We start from the raw sequence: 21,833 nt of genomic DNA, 5'->3' as shown, positions 1-21,833 counted from the left end.
TGCCGAGTATAGTATGCATGTAATTTAAAAAGAAATCTCCATAGTGTAGTTAAGCAGGGGGATATTCACATCTTTAGACTTCACTAGCTGCCTCACAACTCCGGGCGGCAGCTCCGCCTCTCCCAGGCTATACTGCGGCTGCGCGGTGCGGGAATGTCCGTACTTGCGAGGCACTTTACGTACACTCTCGGGTATATCCGTACTCGCGAGTGTACGTAAAGTATGTAAAACGGGGTATGCCTGTACTTCCTTGAAGACAGCTGTACAACCCAAGACAAACGAGCAAGCAAGCAGAGTTAACAAGGAAATGGTTCTAATAACTCTATAGAGTCAATGCTTGTAATTATAGTATTTCTTGTATTTAATAATAGGCCTCTACACATTTACAAGCAAACTAAGCCGTCCATCAAATATGACAGCAACAGCAGTTAGGCCAAACTAAAACACTGGCAAAAGGCATAAGCATCAATGGAAATGCAAAAGCAGTTTGAGAGGACTTCAAAGAAGGTCAGGAAGACCCTTGCTTGCATCATAAATGCACCTAAAAGCAAACTTAATATATTCAGGGTTTTTAAATCAGATACAGTATATTTATTTATTTTTAATTTAAATCAGATTTGTTTGGTTTTTATTTATTTATTGTAATAAAATGCTTTTAGAGTAAGTCCCCGTTCACACTGGGGCGACCTGTGAGGCGACCTGGTCGCCTCACAGGTCGCCTTCCATAGGGAAGCTGCGGACCCGTTCTAATAGGAGCGACACAAGTCGCTCCGACTTAGAAAAAGGGTCCGGAGCTTCTTTGGGGCGACCCGGAGCGACCGTCATAGACTTCAATGTTATGAAGTCCGTGCCGGCCGCTCCGAGGTCGCGGCGCACTGCTCGCACCGCGACCTTGGAGGTCGCCCCGGGAAGTCGGATCGCCCCAGTGTGAGCGGGGCATTAACCACTTGCCGACTGCCTAACGCCGATCTACGTCGGCAGTCAGCCCCTCACAGGCAAAGTGACGTAGGGCTACGTCACTAGCTTGTGAGGGTCTAGGGAGCGAGCGCACGCCGCCGGAGGCGCGCTCCCGCTCCCGCGTGGTCACGGACCCCCCCGCGCGTGTGACCAGCGGACCCGATGTCCGCCGGTCACTCGGCGATCGGCGGGGGAGAGGGAGAATGTCAGGCAGCTTGTGTAAACAAGCCACCTGTCATTCTCCTCGCTGTAAAGACACTGATCACACGGATCTAGTATGTAGATCCGTTGATCAGTGTCCTTACAGCTCAAGCCACAGCCAATCACAGTAGAAAGCACGCCCCTAGGGATACAAACAGCCCCTCCCTCCCAAATAAAGTTAACCCCTTCACTACCAGTGTATTTTTACAGTAACAGTGCATATATATAGCACTGATTACTGTAGAAATGTCACTGGTAACCCCAAAAGTGTCACAAATGTCAGTCAAGGGTCCGATCTGTCGCCCCAATGTCACAGTACCGCAAAAAAAAAAAAAAAATCGCAGATCGCCGCCATTACGCGTTAAAAAAAAAACAACAAAAATGACAAAAATCTTTCCATTTGTTAGTAAACGCGATAACTTTTGCGCAAACCAATCAAAATACGCTTTTTGCGATTTTTTTTACCAAACATAGGTAGCATAAAACAAATTGGCCGAAAATGTTAAAAAATTTAGATTTTTACATTTTTTTTTGGGGAAATTTCATATAAAAAAATGTGAAAAATATTGCTATTTTTGCAAAATTGACGCTCTTTTTTTGTTTATAGCTCGTGATCAAAAAAACGCACAGGTGATCAAATACCACCAAAAGAAAGCTCTGTTTGTGGGAAAAAAAGGACGCCAAATTTGTTTAGGTACAGCGTCGCACGACCGCGCAATTGACCGTTAAAGTCACGCAGTGCCGAATCGCAAAATACCCCCTGGTCAAGGAAGGGGGTAAAATCTTCCGGGGCTTAAGTGGTTAAGCAAAAAAAAAAAAAAAAACAACTATCTAAAAGATACTTTTCTTTTTAATATACATTAATAATTTAGTTTATTCAGCATGAAATTGAGCTTAGTTATGTAGCATAAGACTATATTCTGCAATAGTTACATTTTTGGTAAACTCATTCAATGAATCCAAGCTCTGCAAGCTGAGATAACATGCACTGCATTGATGCATTCACACAATTTCACACTAACTACCAGCAAGAATGAGTCTTAACCACTTAAGGACCAAGCTTATTTCTGACATTTGTTGTTTACAAGTTAAAATCAGTATTTTTTTCTAGAAAATTACTTAGAACCCCCAAACATTATAAATATTTTTTCGGCAAAGACTCTGGAGAATAAAATGGCTGTTATTGCAATATTTTTTGTCATGCGGTATTTGAGCAGCGGTCTTTCAAACACAATTTTTTTGGAAAAAATACATTTCACGTGTAGCACCCTCCTAGGTAGGTGCTAGTGAGAGAGAATAGTTTTTGGCTCTGTCTGCCTATCAGAGGAGCAGCAGGGGAATCTATATTGCTTTCTGCCTACCAGAGAGAAGGATCTGTGTGTGAGGTCTGTTCAGTGTGCTCGGTATGTGATTCATTGGGTCTAGAGGAGTGTTTAACACTGGTCCAATAGGGAGGCATGTTGGACAGTGGGAGGAAACCTGACCAATGGGTACATAGGCTTTGATACAGTCCTGGTGATTGAGAGACAGGCTGTTTCGGTGCATTTTGGATACTGTATAAGAGCCAGGAGCATATGTGCTGCGGGGCCTTTGACTGGTGAGCAGAGTCCCGGAGGGAGGGTGGCGGCTGCCTCCTCCTCTGTAGTAGTGGCACGTGGCATCAGGAGGTCATCCTGAGGGCCAGAGAAATGGAGCTGAACCCAGAGATCCAGGAAAGCTGACTGAGGGGGAGACACTGGAGACCCCAGAAAAACAGTATCGTGAGTACAGGGAATGTCAAGGGGCCTGACCTGAGGTGGGGCCACCCCCGGAGTAGGATAGTCAGTGGATGGATGTCAGTGGTCAAGAAAGAGGATACTAGGAGAGTGTCCTGAAGATAACTTTAGTTCATCAAGTCTTCTGGAAAGAGACTTAATCTTAAATCCATCTAGTGGCAAGGTGGATTAACAGCCTGGCTGTACCAACAGATAGATGTCCTCCAAACTTTGTGCATAGTTAATCTGCAGTATCCCACTAATCCCTTCTCCCATCCCTAATTTATACAATAAAAACCAAACTACATACCCCTGGATCAATTATCAATGTTGCTAACGGTAACCCAGGGGGGACCTGAAAGTGTGAAAAATGCAGCAGTCCTCAAGGGGGCAGTGCTACACGCGGAATTTAAAAAAAAAACAGTAAAGTTAGCCTGATTTTTTTGTATATTGTGAAAGATGATGTCACGCTGAGTAAACAGATACCTAACATGTTACGATTTAAAATTTCACACACTCGTAGCGACAAACTACAGTGCTTAAAAATCTCCACAGGCGACGCTTTAAACATTTTTAACGGTTACTAGTTTAGAGTTACAGAGGAGGTCTTTTGCTAGAATTATTGCTCTCGCTCTGGCGATTGCGGCAATACCTCACGTGCGATTTGAACACAGTTTACATTTGCGGGCGCAACTTACGTATGCGTTTTCTTTGGTGGGCGAGCTCATGGTGATGGGGGCGCTTTAAAAAAAAATGTTTTCTTATTAAAATTTTTTATTTTTAACACTGTTTTTAAAAAAAAAAGTAAAAAAATATCTGATTCATTTTATTGCTGTCACAAGGAATGTAAACATTCCTTGTGAAAGTAATAGGGAGTGACAGGTACTCTTTATGGAGGGATCTGGGGGTCTAAAAGAACCCAAACCCCTCCACTGCACTTCAAAGTACTCAAAAGGCCGAAATTGGCATTTTTGAATACTGACTTTTTTAAATCGGCGCTGTTGGCAGCCAAGTAAATCGGAAGTGACATCCTGACGTCACTCCTGGGTTACATGATCAGAGAGCCGATCAAAGCCGAATCTGACTTCATTCGGTACTTTAACCAGCTGACGGACATGCTCGGGTCTCCTGAAGGGACAGGAGACCCGGGCAGAGCGGTGGGTGGGGGCGACATACAAGTACAGGTTTGCGGGAAGTGGTTAAAGAGCACCATCCATCATGGCAGCGCCTGTTAGCAGCCATCCACCCACCTGTTCCCTGATTATATTGCAGCATACCAATCATTAGATGTTGTGGCTGCATTACTTTTTTCTTTGTCTTTTTTCCCCTCTGTTTTCACCTGGTGACCTGGCCAGTAAAACATCTCCTGTTTTAGCGAGACAACTCTGGAGGAATGAGCACAGGAAGCACAGCTGACAGTAGCATTGTCAGTCTGTTAGAAGAAGAGTGTTAAAAATGTATTAGCAGATTTAGATACACTAACAAAATGAAGCCAAAATCCATCTAACAATTTTATGCAGTTATAGCAACAGTTTTTTTTTTGCGATAAAGGTTTTGCATGAATAAATAACGGCTAATCAGTTTATTCACGCCTACTAGTGTTTAAAGGTCTACCTCATGCATGTAAACCGATAAATTCTGCCGGAGAGTCTGTGCTGTGAAAAAACAACAAACTTGCCTGCTGGATCGCCAGATGAAAATAGGAAAAAATCTAAAAAAAGGAAAAACTAATGCAGCCATCACATCTAAGAATTGGTAACCTGCATTATAATAAAAGCCTGATTTTGTGTTCAATACTGCTTTAAAGTGGTAAAGTTTTTCCCCCCATTGTGGATAGAGTAAGGGATGGTTTTAACCCCTGTCATTTTTTTTGGCCATCTGTGTCCCATTGAGGAGGTTTCCCATCACTTCCTCTCCCATAGCAAAACAGGAAATGAGAAGCATTCCCTGCAAATTAAGAGATTCCTTGGGGACTCCCAGGTCACCAGAACTAGCGTCCCCATTGGATGATTTTCCCTCTATTACTTTTCTGTGGACAACCCAAAATTTGGGATTTTCTTTTACTTTCAGGTGAAACAGAGAGGGAGAATCAGGGGCACTAACAGCAATAAAAACTGACAGGGGTTCTAATCAACTCTATCCAAAACTAAAAAAGTTTTGCCTTTAGTTAGTTATACTGTACTTTAAACCATCTTTATAACAAAACAGTTGCTGTAACTTCACAAGTACCCCTGGTAATGTAACTTTTCTGGACACATTAACCTGCTTGTAAAAGGTAGAGTGGAACATAAATTAAAGATGTATGAAATGAAAATGAATTATTATACCCATGGCATTATATATATTATGCATGTAACTGCACAATGATCACAATACAATATTATTTTACATAGGTTGTCCAAACAGGTACAAGAAGACTTTACATTTAGTTCCTATAACAAAGAGGTTTAGGCTAAGCATTTTCTATCAACACTACGAAGTCAAATATTTGCAATGTTTCTTCAATAATAGCAAACATACTGTTCTGTTTAAAATGCCTTATACATTGACTTGGCTCCAAAGACCCAGACAGACCGAACAGCATGGTCACCTTCTGACTTGACAATATCCACAGGCAGCGTAACTCTTCAACAGGATACAGAAGCTGAAATCAACCAACTTTTATTTCAGCTAATTCCAACACAGAGGATGTTTTTCCAGTCTGTTAAGCACTTCCAAACCGCCTGCCACATATATACTGCGGCAGGTTGGCACGGCTGCGCAGAATTTGTGCACAGGTTTTTCAGGGGCACTCGTGCCCCCGAAGCACCGCTCCCGCTGTAATTGGACACAGCAGGAGCCAATCAGCAGATCCGTCAGTCGTTCGGCAGAAGGACAGAACTGCGGTCTGCCTATGTAAACAAGACAGACCGCTGTTCTGCCAGGGAGAAAAAGAGAGATCTTGTGTTTCAACTAAGCTAAGCTGAAACACAGATTTCTCTTTTCCTCTAGTCTAGTGCATCCACTCCCCCTACAGTTAGATAGCACTCCCTAGGAGCACACTTAACCTCTTGATTGCCCCTAGTGTTAACCCCTTCCCTGCCAGTGTCTTTTATACAGTAACAGTGCATTTCTTTTAGCACCGATCACTGTATTAGTGTCACTGGTCCCCAAAAAGTGTCACTTGATGTCTGATTTGTCCACTGCAATTTCGCAGTCCCACTATAGGTCGCTGATCACCGCCATAACTAGTAAAAGAAAAACAAATGAACAAATAAATAAAAATCCCATAAAAAAAAAATATCCCTTAGTTTGTAGACAATATAACTTTTGCGCAAACCAATCAATATACACTTATTAGGATTTATTTACCAAAAATATGTAGCAGAATACATATTGGCCTACATTGATGAAAAAATGTGATTCTTTTATTGGGAATGTTTAATAGCAGAAAGTAAAAAATATTGTTGTTTTTTTTTCAAAATTGTGGTTCTTGTTTTGTTCATAGCCCAAAAAAATAAAAACCGCAGAGGTGATCAAATACCACCAAAAGAAAGCTCTATTTGTGGGAAAAAAAAGACCAATTTTTTTTGGGTACAGTGTCGCACTACCGCGCAATTGTGAGTTAAAGCAACGCAGTGCCGTATTGCAGAAAATGGCCTGATCATTAAGGGTGGTAAAACCTTCTGGAGGGTGGTAAAACCTAAGTGGTTAAGGTGTAAGAAGACAATGGAGTTCATTTACTAAAACTGAAGAGTGAAAAATCTGGTGCAGATCCAGGTTGTCAAAGCCTAAGAGCCGGTTCACATAGGAGCGACCCAACTTGCCGGGGCGACCTGTGAAGTCGCGGTGCACAGCACGCACCGCGACATCGGAGCGGCATGCACAGACTTCATATCATTGAAGTCAATGCAGGTTGCTCCAGGTCGCCCCGAAGTAGTACAGGACCCTTTTTCTAAGTCGGAGCGACTTGTGTCGCTCCTATTAGAACGGGTCCTGTGCTAATCTATGGCAGGCGACCCACGGCGACTTGTCAGGCGACCAGGTTGCCTGACAAGTCGCCCCAGTGAGAACCGGCTCTAATTGAACAAGCTGAAATTAGAAGCGGATTGGCTACCAAGCACAGCTGCACGAAATTTTGCACGCTCCAGTTTTAGTAAATCAACAACATTGTCTTTCTTAGTGAAGCACTGACACTGACTGAAGGAACAAGGATGTAAACTGGGAAGGTCTAGTTAGGACTGAACTAGCTAGCACTACATAAGAGGGAAGGACAGAGGGAAATACCAAATCACATCAGTAAACAACTCATAGTAGCCCAAAACACCAACAAATGTCAGCATACATCAATTGTGTATGCACTGCACTAAAAAATGAAAAGAGGTTTTCTCACACTGACATCTTCAGGGATAGGAAAACGCATTGGGTGGAGTCTCAAGTGAAGGTGGAGAGAAGAGGCTGTCTGCTGGTTGGTGGATCTCTTTAGATTAAGACACACGGGTTGGTTCCGGTGCAGCAGCACGTTTTCATGGGATCTGTTGCCATGAGGTTTTACACCTTTTCGATACAAGTGTGATTTTAAAGGCTAACCTATTCTATTACTAAAAATAATAATAATAAATGCACATTTGTTTGCAGGTTAAAAAAAACGTGCATCTATTATTTCTTTTAACCGGAGCCTGCAAAGTATTGCACCAGCGATCAGTTTCAGGCTCCTACACGGTCTCCCTCTGGCTTTAAGTTTGTACCGACGTAAGAGCTGTCAGCTTGCAAGCTGGAGTGCGTGCGAATGGACAAAGAGAAAGCTAATCAGTATGCGCACAGCCCATTCAAACTACAAATCAGTTTGCCACGGTGGAAGACAGGACTTGTAGTTTTCTCATGCACAGATTCCTGTAAATAAACAACATGGCTGTGTGGGCGGAGCCCCACACAACAATGCTGTTTTCAAAATGTGACAGCGGGTGCAAGGAGAGGATCCCCAACCCACTATCACAGGTAATTCAGAGGGTATGTCTAGATCATGTTACACCCTAAACATAGATGTAACATGCTCCAGAAGGTAAACTTCTCCTTTGATATTTTTTTAATAAAATATTCAGCAGCGAGCACTATGTCTGTTTTCCTTAAGGCCCCTTTCACACGGCAACGGAGTCCATTCTGCTCAGCGGTGGATCGATCCACCGATCCCCGCTGAGCAGGCGGATGACAGCTCCGCTCTGTGTGCAGAGACGGAACTGTCAGATCCCCGCTGTCCCCTATGGGGAGATCGGATGAGAACGCACCGCCTTTCCATTCTCATCCGATCTGATCCGATTCTCTAGACGGATGGAAAATAGGGTTTCCATCCATCCGAATTTCATGGACAGGAACGGAATCGGATTAACAGCGGGTGTCTCCGCTGATGTCTCTGCTGACATCCGCTGCCCCAAAGGGATGAATGGAGCATCCAATCCAGTCCACCTGAAAAACTGACAGGCAGATCGGATCGCCCATGTGAAAAGGGCCGAAGTTTGCATAGTAATATTAATACCAGTAACCTAGGTTTGATGATGAGCTTGAATCTGCGTGGGACATCTGTAGTTGGAAGTTCCATGATTGGTGGTTTATTAGCATGTGTTTTAAAGTGCTCATATATGGCCTTTGTAAAGAGGGTCATGCATTAGGGCTCCTTTCACACTTGTGCAACTTGCCCTGCGACTTAGGACTGCTAAGTCGCACGACAAGTCGTATCTTATGATTTCCAATGAGTACCGTTCATATCTGTGCGACTTCAAGTCGCAGAAACTTCACAGTAGTCCCTGTACTACTTTGGTCAGATTTGTATGCGTTTTGAGATCGAGACCTCAAGATTACACAGGTATTGCTTCAAGTCCAGTCAAAATCCCGGCATAATCACGAGACTTTTAGGTCGCACAAGTGTGAAGGGGGCCTTAAGGTGAGAGAATGCCTAAAGTGGAAAAAAGGTTGCAGCTTTTCTGTGGATCCACATTGCCTCAGTTACATAGTCTGGTTAGTCTGGTTAAAAAAAAAAGACCCAAAGTTCATCTAGTTCAAATCAAAAAAAAAAAAAAAAAAAAAAAAAAAAAAAACAGCAATTTTTTTTTTACAATCCCATATACACAATCCTATACCCACAGTTGATCCAGAAGAAGGCAAACCGCCCCCCCCATCCCCCAGCAAAGCATGATCCAATTTGCTCCAGCAAGGAAAAAAGTTCCTTTCTAATTCCCCGCGAGGAAGTCGGATATTCCCTGGATCAACTTTACCTATAAATATTAGTACCCACTTATATTATTTTACCTATAAATATTAGTACCCACTTATATTATGTACACCCAGGAAAGAATCCAGGCCTTTATTAAAGCAATCTAGTGAGCTAGCCAGAACCAGCTCTGGAGGGAGTCTATTCCACATTTTCACAGCTCTTAGGGCCTTTCACACGGGTGTTCCGTATGTCCGTATATCACCCCATCCGTTTGCGGATGATATACGGACATAATGAATGTCAATGGGATTGCGGATGTCAGCGGATGACCATCCGCTGACATCCGATTTTCATCCTTTCAGTTCTGTTCCATTTTTGGGAACGGAAAAGAACCCTATTTTTGTTCCGTTCAAAAAACGGAAAGGAAGGAAAATACGATGTCAGGATCAGTCGGATCAGGAAGATCCGACTTGCGCTGTGAGAATCTTGAGGAACTCCACGCCAAAATTGTAAAAAAACGGCGTGGGAGTCCCCCCCAGGTTCCAAACCAGGCCCTTCGGGTCTGGTATGGAATTTGAGGGTAGCCCCATGCCGAAAAAAGGGCGTGGGGTCCCCCCAAAATCCATACCAAACCCTTATCCAAGCATGCAGCCTGGCAGGCCAGGAAAGGGGAGGGGACGAGCGAGCGGCCCCACCCCCCCTGGACCATGCCAGGCCACACGCCCTCAACATGGGGGGGTGTGGGTGCTTTGGGGCAGGGGGGCTCTGCACCCCCCCCACCCCAAAGCACCTTGGCCCCATGTTGATGAGGACAAGGGCCTCATCCCCCACAACCCTGGCCGGTGGTTGTGGGTGGTCTGCGGGCAGGGGGGCCCCCCAGATCCCGGACCCCCTCCCTATGACGTCACCGGGAGGCCCCGCCCCCTTATGTCACAGACGATGTCATCTGTGACATAAGGAGGTGGGGTCCCCTGATGACGTCACTGGGCGGCCATGCCCACAATGGCTATATAACAAGCTGCAGAGACCGGAGGGCAAAAGAGCAGAAGAGTGGACAGCAAAAGAGCAGAAGAGCAGAGGGGGAGAAGAAGAGCGGAGAGGAGAAGACCGGAGTGTAGAAGACCGGATGAAGATTTTTAATACATTTTCCAAAACGTCTTCTGTCGTTATTTACATACACTGCCTTTTATGGGGTGAATTGGTAGGGGTACAATGTACTCCATACCCATTCACATAGGGAGGGGGTCCGGGATCTGGGGGGCCCCCCTTGTTAAAGGGGCTTCCAGATACCGAGAAGCCCCCCTGCCCGCAGACCCCCACAACCACCGGCCAAGGTTGTGGGGATGAGGCCCTTGTCATCAACATGGGGGCAAGGTGCTTTGGGGTGGGGGGTGCAGAGCTCCCCCTGCCCCAAAGCACCAACACCCCCCCCATGTTGAGGGCATGTGGCCTGGTATGGTCCAGCGGGGGGTGGGGCCGCTCGCTCGTCCCCTCCCCCTTCCTGAACTACCGGGCTGCATGCTCGGATAAGGGTCTGGTATGGATTTTGGGGGGACCCCACGCCGTTTTTTCGGCATGGGGCTACCCTCAAATTCCATACCAGACCCGAAGGGCCTGGTTTGACACCTGAGGGGGACCCCCACGCAGTTTTTATTCACATTTTGGCGTGGAGTTCCCCCTCAAGATTCTCACAGCGCAAGTCGCACCGCAAGTCGGATCATACTGATCCGACTTGCGGTGCGCCTTCCATTCAAATCAATAGGCTCCCATAGGGAACCATTGATTTTGAATGGAGGCAGAAAAAACGCTGCTAAAAGCTACGTGGCCAAACGTGCAATAACGCCAATGGAAAAAACTACTGAAAGCAAGTTTTTACAGCTGCTTTTTCCCTGTGTCAGAACTAGCTTTGCAGCATGTTTTTTCTAACCCCCACGTGTGCATGAGGCCTCAGTATCATGAATTTACTGTTGCCCATTAATGGCACCTTTAGCGCAAGAAAAGCTGAAGAAAAATGCATCCTTTTAGCCTGGGTTCACACTAGATACGGTGCGAATTTGATTGTGGAGTGTATGTTAAGGACCCTGCAATCGGTTTGCAAAACACAGTGTGATTTGCAGAAACACCCATGCGATCCAATTCTAATGCGGCCAAAAAAAAAAAAGGGTCCTGCACATGTTTGCTGCAAATGCAATGCAAATCCATGGCTCAAATCGCACCCCAGAGACACTGCATGTAATTCGCACAGGAATATGCTCCAATTCCAGTGCCAATTACACGCCGTGTTTACACCGCAGCAGTGTGAATCCAGGCTTAAATCACCACACTGGTCTTTTGTGCTTCCGCTGTGATGTTAAAAATTCTGCTTGCTGCATTTTTGATCAGTTACAAAAACCACACCAAAAGCACACCTCCCCGTTGAAATGCATTGAAAATGCAGCAAAAACGCATCAATAATGCACCCATGTTACATTTTTGTTGCAGTTTTTGAGTCACATGACCTATGAAAAACAAGCCATAAGTACAGTATAATCGCTGCAAAACAGCCGTGCGTTTTCGGGGGCCAGGATCAGCAAAATGCAGATAACGCCACTTTACTTGAGTGCTTTTTTAATTCTAATTTTATTTGCTATATAGCGTTTTTTTACCTCCATATGGTTTCAATCACATATGGTTGTACCCCTTTGTCATTTCTATGCTTGTGAGATGCCATTATCCCCCCCCCCTTTTTTTTCATCCCCCCCCCCCCCAATGACTTATATATCTAACTGACATATTACTTGATTCATAGTTAAACCTCCAAACGGACACATTGATATTGTTGTGAACTATCTACCTCTCAGGGTTTTGCACTCCTTTTTGACCCCAGCATCCAAGATGACTCAGCTGGTGATTTCATAGCTTCTCTGCATACTTTAGTGCTCCTATACAATATCACTATATTTGATGGGCAGGATGTACTGACACACTCCTCTGGGAGTTCGTTTTTTGTCGATGTATTGCTTTTAATTATGACATGGATTTTGTTTATACACCACCTCTTGATAGTATATTGTATTTTATCTAATTACAAATATTGTCAGACTATGATATTTCAAATATATTTATATCTTACATTTTTCAGTAGGTTGTCATCTTCAATTATACCCCTGATGAAGGAGCTTTTCAGCCCCGAAACGCGTTGGGTGATTGAGGTCATACCGTTGTATCCTATGGTGTTATATATTTGATATCTCCATGTCCTTTTTCTTTGGCTGTACCATATCTGTTTATTTATGCTGCTATGTATTTTTTTGTATCAGTATTTTTATGAATGTATACTAAATAAAAGCGCTTTTCTCTAAAACTAGTTTTTGGTGCCATTGAAGTCCCACCCCTAGGAGATTTTCCATATTTCTTATATTTTTGGGACGCGGCACTATCTTGAGATGCAAACTGACTATATTCCAAAACACCATTTTTGGCAGATATGTTTCGGCGGCTGAAGTTTCGGTGCATTTCTATCACTTATCACTGGTTTGTAAATTCTATTTTATTAAGCTGGTGCGCAAAATTATTTACTGATACATCAAATAATAGAAACCTGCTGTAGCAAAATACAACAGAAAAAAATGGTACAGTGAAAGCCAACCTTCTTCGGTCATCAAAAAAAGTTATAGTTATTTGTATCAAGTAATGATTTAATTGGCTCCATCCACTGTCCTGTTTTCATTTGTTTTAAGCAAAATTGGAAAGCTGCTCACAAATGGAAGGATTCGGTAATACACCGCTTTTTCTCCACTGGATGGAAAATTCCTCAGTTCCATCTAGTGGTCTTAATGAGGTATTTTCCAAAACCACTCGATATATATATTTTCTTTAATGAATAACATTTGACCTATAGAGGAAATAGAAAAGTGTTTCCAAATACTTGAACCCCAAAATATATGAAAGGTAACCACTTAATTTTAACTTTCCTCTTGCATGTTGGCTGTAAGAGATCCTGTACTGTTTTTTGGCATCGTAAACTGATTTTAATACATGTGCCCAGTGCATGGGGAAAAAGTAAGTTTTATCAAATAAAACTTGTAATAGTGTCTCTAACATATAACACTTTGCAGTAATCGAGCAGGGAAGATGGACAGCCTAATTAAAGCAAGTACATGTTCCTTTTGTTTACAATGTGAGTCTATTGTTTGACGCTCTATGTAAGAAAAATGGTTTGTTAGAACTAAAATACACAATGTGGTTCCTAACTTAATTTTCGTTTTAGTCCTTGATTTAAAGTGTATTTCCACTTTTGCAGCCAAATTCCAGTAGCCAAACATCTACTGTGTGTGTGTATAATATATATAGAAGGGAACCAGCTGTGAAGCCAAAAGGCTTCATTGCCAGTTTCCCTTAGAAAAAATGGTGGCGGCAGCACAAGTCAGCCGATCTGAAAATAGGCTGGGGTGCTGACATCGTGGGCTTCCTGGACAGGTAAGTGTCTATATATTAAAAGTCAGCAGTTACAGAATTTGTAGCTGCTGACTTAAAAAAAAAAATTTCTCCAGGTGGAACTCCTGTTTTACCTCTAGCGTATTAGCCTTTACCTTCTCTGGCTTCAGATGCGGATCTTCCCTGCACAGTCTTTAAAGGGACTATAAATGTTGGAATTTTTTAAAAATAACAAAAAATATACTTACTTGCTCTGTGCAATTGTTTTGCACAGAGCAGCCTCGATCCGCTCTGCATTGTGTGCTTGGCCCTCCTCACTGACTGTGATGGACAACCATTTGAATCCTGTGAGGAGGAAGAAAGAGAGCAGTGCTGCAGCTCCCGGCCAAAATGCTGGTTTAAGATTGGGATCAGTAAAGTATACAGAGGAGGAATGTATGAATGTATTAAGGTAAAAACCATCTGCCTTTAGAATCACTTCTTTCTCCTGCCAAGGACTACATGTCCCATGAGACATTGCTTCTCACACATTCACGTTCTCAGGAACTTACTGTCATGCATGGAAGGTGTACTCAGTTCCACATGTGTTGTACTGTATATACTGATGTGTGAACTGTGTAGTGAGCTGTATGTCTGACACGTATCTACAGTGCAGCACACATACAGCTCAGTACACTGTGCATATTGACATGTAAACAAATAATGCATTATGTATGAAAGCCAATTAATCAGCTGACCAATTAATTGCTAATAAAAATAGTTAACAATTTTCATTATCAATTATAGTCGATTATGTTGATTAGTTGTGTCAGCCCTAGTTGAGACCAAGATCAAAAAATAGATTGAACAGTTTGGGACCAAGATATAAAAATAGATCGAACAGTTGGGACAAAGATCTAAAAATGGATCCGGGATCTAAAAATAGATCGAACAGTTTGGACAAAGATCTAAAAATAGATCAAACAGTTGGGACCAAGATCTAAAAATAGATCAAACAGTTGGGACCAAGATCTAAAAATAGATCAAACAGTTGGGACCAAGATCTAAAAATAGATCGGGGATCTAAAAATAGATCAAACAGTTGGGACCAAGATCTAAAAATAGATCGGGGATCTAAAAATAGATCAAACAGTTGGGACCAAGATCTAAAAATAGATCGGGGATCTAAAAATAGATCAAACAGTTGGGACTGAGATCTAAAAATAGATCCAGGATCTAAAAATAGATCGAACAGTTGGGACTGAGATCTAAAAATAGATCGAACAGTTGGGACCGAGATCTAAAAATAGATCGGGGATCTAATAGATCGAACAGTTGGGAACAAGATCTAAAAATAGATCGAACAGTTGGGAACAAGATCTAAAAATAGATCCAGGATCTAAAAATAGATCCAGGATCTAAAAATAGATCCAGGATCTAAAAATAGATCGAACAGTTGGGACCAAGATCTAAAAATAGATCAGGGATCTAAAAATAGATCGAACAGTTGGGACCAAGATCTAAAAATAGATTGGGGATCTAAAAATAGATCGAACACTTGAGACCGTGATCTAAAAATAGATCCAACAGTTGGGGCCAATATATAAAAATAGATAGAGCAGTTGAGACTAGGTTTGCAACTAATATTTTCATAATCAGATAGTTGGCTGAATATTGTTTTGATAAATTGGAAAGAAACCTCAAAAAAGTGTATTATGCAATTTAGTTAAGAAGTTTAAAACAAAAAATATTCTTGAACATCTACTGTATATGCAGTAGTAGATATAACTAACCAGCTACAGTAGGGAAAATGATTATTTGATCTCCTGTAGATTATGTAAGTTTTCCCACTTACAAAGAAATGAAGGATCTATAAGTGTTATCATGGGTGCATTTTAAATGATAAAGACAGAATATTAACCAAAATGGAAGAAAAAACCATAATAAAAATGTTATAAATTGAGTTGCAGTTCAGTGAGTAAAATAAGTATTTGATCCCCGACCAACAAACAATAATTCTGGCTCCCACAGACTGGCAACAGTATGTGCTTATATGGTACACAGATTGGTCCTGTCAATTTAAGAAGGTGCTCCTAATAACTTGTAATGTGTATAAAAAAGACACCTGTCCACAGAATCTCTTTCTTCCATTCAAATCTCACATCATGTGCAAGCCCATAGAGCTGTCAAAGCATGTCAGGGACAAGATCGTAGACCTGCACAAGTTGTTGGAGCGAACATTTGCAAATGGAAGAAATACAAAAAACCCATCAATTTGCCCTCGGTCAGGAGCTCTATGCAAAGTTTTGCCTTATGGGGTAAGGATGATCATGAGAAAAGTGAGGGATCTGCCCAGCACTAAACGGGGGAGCTTGTGAATGATCCCAGTGCAGTTGGGACCACAGTCACCAAACAAACCATTGGTAACACAACACACCACCATGGATTAAAAAGCTGCAGCGCCCGCAAGGTCCCCCTCCTTAAGAAGACACATGCCCGTCTGAAGTTTGCCAACGAACATCTAAATGATTCAGAGAAAGACTTGGAGAAAGTGCTGTGGTCAGAGACCAAAATTAAGCTCTTTGCCATTAACTCGACTATAGGAAGATAAATGCTGACTCTAAAAACACTATCCCTGCAGTCAAGTACGGAGGTGGAAACAATGCTTCGGGGCTGTTTCTCTGCTAGAGGTACAGACCGATTTTGCCACATCAAGGGGCCAATGGATGGGGCTATTTATTGTAAAATCTTAGAGGAGAACCTTCTTCCCTCAGCCAGAACACTGAAGATGGGTCATGGATGGGTCTTCAAGCATTACAATGACCCAAAACATACAGCCAAAGCAACAAAGGAGTGGCTCAAGAAGAAACACATTAAAGTCATGGAGTGGCCTAGCCAATCTCCAGACCTTAATCCTATAGAAAATTTATAGAGGGAGCCAAATGACAGCCATGAAACCTTAAGAATTTAGAGCAGATCTGTAAAGAGTGCATCAAAATCCCTCCTGAGATGGTGCAAACCTGGTAACCAGATACAAGAAACGTCTTACCTCTGTGCTTGCCAACAAGGGTTTCTCCACCAAGTACTAAGTCATGTTTTGCTTGGGGACCAGGCAGAGGACTGCCAGAAGGAAAGGTAAGGAACCTTTCTGTGCAATATGAATTCACAGAGTAGTTAAGTATGACCTATTTTTTATTTTAAACAAAAACTACAGTATAGCCTTTAGTAACACTTTAAATCTGGCCGTCTGCCTAGTCTCAGATCAGCGATTTAAGCAGAACTGTGTTTTGTGACAGCAAGGCAACTAGTCTTTTATGAAGTTAATTATACATTTCAGCCCCTTAGTTCCTTACCGCAAGGTTCCTTTACCAGGCCTATTCTGACACTTTTTGTTTACAAGTAAAAATATGTATTTTTTGTAGAAAATTACTTAGAACCAGTGTTATTTTGGCAGCAAATTTCAATTTAGTCTTAGGACTAAAATGGCATTTTAGTTTTAGTCCCATTTTAGTCTTCTGCAAGTGTTTTAGTCATATTTAGTCGACTAAAACTCCAGTACATTTTAGTCGACTAAAACGTCCTATATTTTAGTCGACTATAACTCATTTTAGTCATCTATAATCGAATGGGTGTAGTTCAATTGTAATTTGTAATGCATTATTTAAGCATTTCTCTACAATTTCCAAACTCATTATATACGACTGCTGTTCCTGGAGTGAAAAATCGAACATGTTATTATTTATGGTATTAAGCTTTGAGCATGCACCAGTGTTAATTTTGGCAGCAAATTTCGATTTAGTTTTAGTTATAGTCTTTTGACTAAAATGCCACTTTAGTTTTAGTCGTATTTTAGTCTTAAGACTAAAATGCCATTTTAGTTTTAGTCGTATTTTAGTCATCTGAATTGTTTTAGTTTTAGTCGTATTTTAGTCGACTAAAATTGTGTTAATTTAGTCGACAAAAACGTTTTAGTCGACAAAATTAACACTGCTTAGAACCCCCAAACATTATTCATATAACAAACCCTGCTACTTAAAAATCTCCATAGGCGACGCTTTAAAATTTTATACAGGTTACCTGTTTAGCATCACAGAGAAGTTCTAGTGCTAAAATTTCTGCTCTCCCTCAGACGTTTGCGGCAATACCTCACATGTGTGGTGCCAACACCGTTGTAAATTTTTACACTGTCCCTTTAAAAAGATTTTTTGGATGACTTTTATTCCTATCACAAGAAATGCAAATATTCCTTGTGATAGAAATAAGGCATCATAGGGCCTCTGTATGGAGAGATCGGGGGTCAATAATATCTCTCCTCCACAAAAGGAAAGCATTTGATTGGAAACAAAAAAACAAATTGATCTAATACAAAAGAAAAAAAAAAGGCCTTGCTTACATCGGCCATGAACCGGAAGTGACATCGCTGTGGTCCTCCTAGGCCATAGAGATGAGCAGAGGCCACCTTTCTTCTGCTCATCTCTATGGTCAGCCGCCAGCGCCAGATTGGTTCTCGGGCTTTCCAATCAGCCAGGTAAGCATGAAAACCACCAGAAAACGACTTTGGAACATAAAGTCGCATGACAAGATGCAGCCCACTGTTTTTAATGGCACCCACTCAGATCGGTGTGACTTAAAGACGCAGTGCCCGCACTACTTTGATGGGACTTCGTGCAAGAGAGTGTAAAGTTAGATCAAAGTCGCACTTAGAGTCGCTCTGGAAATCGTGCAACTTTGGATACAGGTGCTGCTCCTTATAGGATATCTGTGCACTAACTCTGAACACAGACAGTGCGTCAAATTGGGAGCAGCGCCTGTGTCCTTCCAGCCACTGCGCCCGGATTTACATCAATGTGACTGCCTGCATGAGGTATGCATTAAATGGAGGCCTTAAGGCTGGGTTCACACTAAAGCAATGACTAACATTGCATGGGATTCGCACCACATTGCTGTACAAGATCACCTGCGATGTGAATTCAGCCATACAGTTTGTATGGCTGAATTAGCATCACATTCAGGACCAAATTGGTGCTGGACCCATGTTCCTATCTGCACCAGAATCAGATCGCATGGGTGTTCACACCCATGCGATCCAATTCTTGTCTGATTTCACATTTCACACTGATCTGCGAACCAATTTGAGGGTGTCATTAACTTTCTATTGACATCTGCAGCAGAGAGCAGTGTGAACTGCCTGCACATTAAATGCGATGCGGGGACCCGCACTGGAATCACGCTGGTTTGCCACATTGCATATGCATAAACCCAGCCTAAAGTATATTTTCATTAAAAAAAAAAAAAAAAAAAAAAAAAGAGAAGAGGCTTTTCTAACAATAGGTGCAACTAACATGCAGATTATTTATCAGTGTGGATAAAAAAAAAAAATCAATTGATTTTTAAAAAATTAAAAAAAAAAAAAAAATCAGATTTTTTATTTAAATCAGTATTTTTTTTTTTTTTTTTTTTTATCAAATTTATTTTAATAAAATGCTTTTGGAGTATAAAGCTATCTAAAGATAGTGTTTATTAAATAGAAAACTAATACTTATAATATTTATAGTAGTTATGTAGCATCAGGCTGTATATTCTGCAATATTGACATTTTTGGTAAACTCATTCAATGAATCCAAGCTCTGCAAGCTGGGATAACATACACAATTTCACACTAACTACCGGCAAGAATGTGTTTTTATATGTAAAGAGCACCTGTCATTTCAGATCCATCATGGCAGCACCTGTTAGCGGGCATCCACTCACCTGCTGCCCCCACATCCCTCCCCTTGTTGTGTCACTGCCGCATCACCAGCCGTCCCATTAAAGTGAATGGGACTGCCGGTGAGTCAACAGCGGAAGCCGCTGTAGGACAGAAATGACATTTGCGCTTTAGAAAAAAAAATTTAGAGTTGATTTAAATTAAGCCTTTTTACTAGTAATTTAAATTGACTTGATTTTAATCAAATCCCTCCTGTTTATTATATATGTTAAATGGAGGAATCATTCTAGACACAATATTAGACATCACATACCAAGTCATTGTTATCTGTAGCTTTGACACTATCCTGGCAGCCAACATTCAAATAAATCTTGCATGGCCTTCTCCATCCAACAGAAGTTACTCCCGGACTGTAAAATGTATTAAAAACAGAAATAAACCCTTCTATCCTTTGCAAACAAGAAAGCAGCCATTTGATGGCCTGACAGTTCTCTTGAGATCCCAAGCACCTATGACAGTTATTACACAAGGCATGCTTTTTGAATGGAACCATTTTGGAAAACGATTAAAGTGTTACTAAACCCAGGACCCTGCATTCACTATATCTGGTCTCCCACAGTACACAGAACATGGAAACACAAATATTTTAGTAAATATAAACAAAATACTTTTTTCTTTAGCAGTATATAGCAGTCTTGTGACTTCTAGCAGTGCCTAGTTAAACTTTGTAGGAGTTTTCATTCTCTTCTGACTGTCCTATGAGGCTGCAGGACCACAGACCCTCCATCTGGACAGTACTGATTGGCCCTGTGCTGATCACATGTACCCTCCAAAAAAAAAAAAAAAACTATGGCAATACACACCAAACTGAGCATGTGCAGCCTGTCCCCAAGCTCTGTATTATCAGGAAATATATTGGGGACAGTGGAAGTAGGAGAGACAAAAAAAATTCTAGCAATACACACCAAACTGAGCATGTGCAGCTTGTCCCCTGGCTCTGTATTATCAGGAAATATATTGGGGACAGTGGAAGTAGGAGAGAGAGAAAAATTCTAGGAATACACACCAAACTGAGCATGTGCAGCTTGTCCCCTGCACTCTGTATTATTAGGAAATATATTGGGGACAGAGGAAGAAGGAGAGAAAAAAAAAAAAACAAACAATCATCTAGCAATACACACCAAACTGAGCATGTGCAGCCTGTCCCCTGACTCTATTATCAGGAAATATATTGGGGACAGTGGAAGTAGGAGAGAAAAAACAATACTAGGAATACACACCAAAGTGAGCATGTGCAGCTTGTCCATTGGCTCTGTGTTATCAGGAAATATATTGGGGACAGTGGAAGGAGAGAGAAATACACACCAAACTGAGCATGTGCCCCCAGGCCCTGTTTTATCAGCAGATAAGGGACAGTAAAAGAAGGGGGGGATCAGTGAAGACAGGATCAAACAGCCTTTTTACACAATTCAGAGGAGGTACCACAGTGGGTATAACAAGCATTCCTTACTGCATATACAGACTGATTTTACTGTTGTGGGTTTAGGTCCTCTAGAAAGGAGTTCTATAAATCAATGCGGCAGTTACAGATCATGTTATGGTGTGCGGGAATACTGGCAGGCGCGATGGATGGGAAGCAGGCTCACTTAGTATGAGCAATCCAGCAGGAAGTGGCACCTTTACATCTTGCCCAGAAAGGGATTGAAGAAGAGATTACACAAATACCCTTCTTATACAGAAGAGCGCACTGACATGCGGTTGATCTTGCATGGATACTACACAGACATATCTCAACGACTTGCATTGCAATACAATGGGGGATTTACAAAGACTGGAGGGACTGTGCATGGCAACCAATCAGCTTTTAGCTTTCGTTTCCAAAGCTTCACTGAGCAAACTGAAGCTGGAAGCTGATTGGCTGTCATGCACATCAGTTCCAGTCTTGATAAGTCCCCACCCCCTGTACATTGAATTATGTACTAAACAGCAGTAATGTGTAAGATGGAATAATGGAGGGCATAGGCACATGACAGGCAGCGCACAGGACACAGATTCATGAGAAGCCAACAAGTGACAGGACAGCCGTCATTACCAGGTTCAGGCCCCCCTACTGACTGCTCCTCCCGGAGGACAGCTGCGGCCTAGCGGATCCCTCCTGACTGCAGCCCTCGGTAGCTCAGGACCCCAGAACACGATCATGCAGCATCTTCATCCTCCCTACAGCCCGATCCCGGGCAGGCTCAGCTGCGCAGCTGACGGAGGTGTTGTGGTTCCATCCACTGACGGCTCTGACGTCATCATCCAGCGCGCTGCCTGTGGCGCATTGATTGGCAAAGGAGTGCTGTGATTGGCAAGTGGGTAGGAGGCTGCCTCTGCTCATCACTCATCAGTACACAGCAAATTGTAGCGATAGTCATCTCAGAAAAGGCTGCCCATGAGTCTCTGTATGTCTCTAACAGGGTATGAGCTGAAAGTGGATTTTTAAAGCTGAAGTTCATTTTTTTAAGTACATTACAGTATTTATAATACGTTTTAAATATTTTTATTACATTGCTTCACATACATAACAAATCAAACAATAAGAATAAATAAGATATGACAATATGGAAAGATATTGGTTTACACAAAACTT

At 42.1% G+C, this 21,833-nt stretch overlaps 1 protein-coding gene across 1 annotated transcript in view; it reads right to left on the bottom strand.

Annotated features, from left to right (window-relative positions):
* AKAP11 (A-kinase anchoring protein 11) overlaps positions 1–21,394 on the bottom strand; it is a 189,068-nt gene extending 167,674 nt beyond the window's left edge. The window contains exon 1 of the mRNA XM_082244878.1: positions 21,294–21,394. The gene's annotated coding sequence lies outside the window, so the exon portion shown is untranslated. The remainder of the gene's footprint in view (positions 1–21,293) is intronic.
* Positions 21,395–21,833: the final 439 nt, after the last annotated feature.

The sequence above is a fragment of the Pelophylax lessonae genome (assembly GCF_965119305.1).
Source record: "Pelophylax lessonae genome assembly, chromosome: 2".
Lineage (NCBI taxonomy): Eukaryota > Metazoa > Chordata > Amphibia > Anura > Ranidae > Pelophylax > Pelophylax lessonae.
Note: the sequence above shows the minus strand (reverse complement) of the source record. Positions and strands in the feature narration are given on the sequence as shown.